This window comes from Schistocerca piceifrons, unplaced genomic scaffold (assembly GCF_021461385.2).
Source record: "Schistocerca piceifrons isolate TAMUIC-IGC-003096 unplaced genomic scaffold, iqSchPice1.1 HiC_scaffold_13, whole genome shotgun sequence".
Taxonomy (NCBI): Eukaryota; Metazoa; Arthropoda; class Insecta; order Orthoptera; family Acrididae; genus Schistocerca; species Schistocerca piceifrons.
In genome coordinates, this window is record NW_025727124.1 from 112,501 (window position 1) to 115,000 (window position 2,500).

General features: G+C 63.7%; 1 pseudogene; it reads right to left on the bottom strand.

The window, feature by feature from the left end:
* Positions 1 to 2,500, bottom strand: part of LOC124731719 — a 7,958-nt pseudogene that overhangs the window by 3,165 nt on the left and 2,293 nt on the right.

Consider the following 2,500-nt stretch of genomic DNA (forward strand, 5'->3'; position numbering starts at 1 on the left):
GAGGGGATCGCCCTGGCGAACGCCCCGTGCTGGCTGCACAGACACGCCCACGCCGGCGCCGTCCGCTATCACTGTCGTGCTGCCCTCGTAGCACCGCTCGACATACTCGACAAAGCAATCCGGCAGGCCATGCGCCTTCAGCACGGGGCGAAGGGCAGCATGATCTACCGAATCGAATGCCTTAGATACGTCGATCGATGCCACAAAGACAGAGCGGCAGGAGCGAACTGCGTCGGTGAGAGCAGTGTCCAAGATGAAGGTATTTTCCAACATCCCATCCCGAGGGATGAATGCCCGCTGACGTTCGTCCACAGCACATGCGCGCATCAGGCGTGACGCGAGAACCTTGTGAAAGGTCCGCGCCAACACCGAGCAGACCGTAATGGGGCGAAAGTCAGCGGGGGATGTTGGTGCAGCCGTTTTCGGGAGAAGGGACGTCCGCGCGCGAAGCAGGCGTTCCGGAAGGGCGCGGGCCAGAAGGAAGAGATTCATCACTTTCACCAGGACTTCGTGCGGCAGGCGCCGCAACTCCGCTGGGGTAAGGCCGTCCGGCCCGGCTGCTGATCCCCTGGGCGGCAACGCGGCGGCGACCTCCTCATGTGTGACCGGCCCCCATATGCACTCGAGAGCGACAGGCTCTGAGTGCGGGAGGAGGCGGTCACGAATGAAGCCCGCGGTGGAGATGGGCTTCTTGGTGAAGAGGTCCGCCCAGAAGTCCAGCAGACCAGGGATGGCAGGTGGCGGCTGGAGCAGGGTGCCATCCAAGAGGCCGCGCACGCAACGTGCACGCGACCGTCGGAAGGCATCCTGCGTTCTCGCGTACTCCCAGCGGCGCCGCTTGCGCTTCTGCGTCGGCGGCGCGGCAGGCGGCCGCTTCGATGGTTGGCGCGGCCGCTGTGTCCTGGTGATCGATCTCTCCCCTCTGGACCCGACCGACGCAAGGGCATCCGGGAGCATGCCCAGGATGACATCGGGCGGCGTGCCCCGCCCCAGACCTATGACACGATCCAGGGCAGAGAAACGCTGGGCGGAAGCGGGTAGCCCCGCCAGATGCTCCCAGATGGCGGCGTCAGTCGGCCCCTCCGGCGGCGGCCCGGTGGTGTCGGCCGCGAAGTCCTCGGCTGCGTCGACGGGCGGCGCAGCGGCCTCGCCCGCGTCAGGCAGCGGGCTCGCTGCTCCCCGGCGGGACGCCGGCTCTTCCCCCCGACCGATCTCAAGCGCCTCCATGAATTGGCGGACAAGCTGCTTGTGGGCAGCTTGCCGCCGTCGGCACTTGATTGCCTCCAGCGTTCGGTCGGGGAACATCCTGATGAGTTCTTGATTTACAAAGAAGAACCGGGCGTCCCTCTCGAGGAACAGTTCGGCCTCTGCCTTGGCGAGCGACAGGACTTCTTCCTCCGTCCACCTCGCGCGATGCCTCTCCGTGACGATCTCCGCGTTGGCGGCCGCAAGGTGTTGGCGGCGGCGATGGACCCCGAGACCGTTCTTGGTGGTGAAGCTGCGGTGGCACTCACTACAGGTGTATTCAGCTGCAAAAGTTACAAGATTTTCGGCACGGCCGGTTGGCCGGCTAGGTGCTGGGGGAGTTGGGGTGGCACCTTCAGCGGAAGGGCCACCACTTATTCTCTGATTACTGCCCCCAACTAAAAAAGGGATAGTGCGAGGGGGGGCTGGTAACCCCCCCAAGCCCCTGGTGCGGTCTTCCACTCTGCGAAAATCAGCGGGCCCACGAGAAGGGGAGAAGACCGCAGGAGAGGAGAGGCTAAGAGGGCTAGGCCCATGTATTGCGCATCACTCTCCCTGTAACTATAACCCAAGGAAGGCACCTCGCAGCAGCAGCACGACTACATCAAGACCGCACTTCGAAAAGCCAAGTCCGGATGCAGCCACACCGCCGCCACTTGGCCACCTTAAGAGAGTCATAGTTACTCCCGCCGTTTACCCGCGCTTGCTTGAATTTCTTCACGTTGACATTCAGAGCACTGGGCAGAAATCACATTGCGTCAACACCCGCTAGGGCCATCGCAATGCTTTGTTTTAATTAGACAGTCGGATTCCCCCAGTCCGTGCCAGTTCTGAGTTGATCGTTGAATGGCGGCCGAAGAGAATCCGCGCACCCGCGCGCCCCCGGAGGAGCACGCTAAGGCGGACGCGGCCTCGCAGCAAGGAAGATCCGTGGGAGGCCAAGGCACGGGACCGAGCTCGGATCCTGCACGCAGGTTGAAGCACCGGGGCGCGAACGCCGCGCAGGCGCGCGCATCCTGCACCGCCGACCAGCACGAGGCCGACCAACGGCGAGAGCAGACCACGCCCGCGCTAAACGCCCGCACTTACCGGCACCCCTACGGCACTCACCTCGCCCAGGCCCGGCACGTTAGCGCTGACCCACTTCCCGACCAAGCCCGACACGCCCCGATCCTCAGAGCCAATCCTTATCCCGAAGTTACGGATCCAATTTGCCGACTTCCCTTACCTACATTATTCTATCGACTAGAGGCTC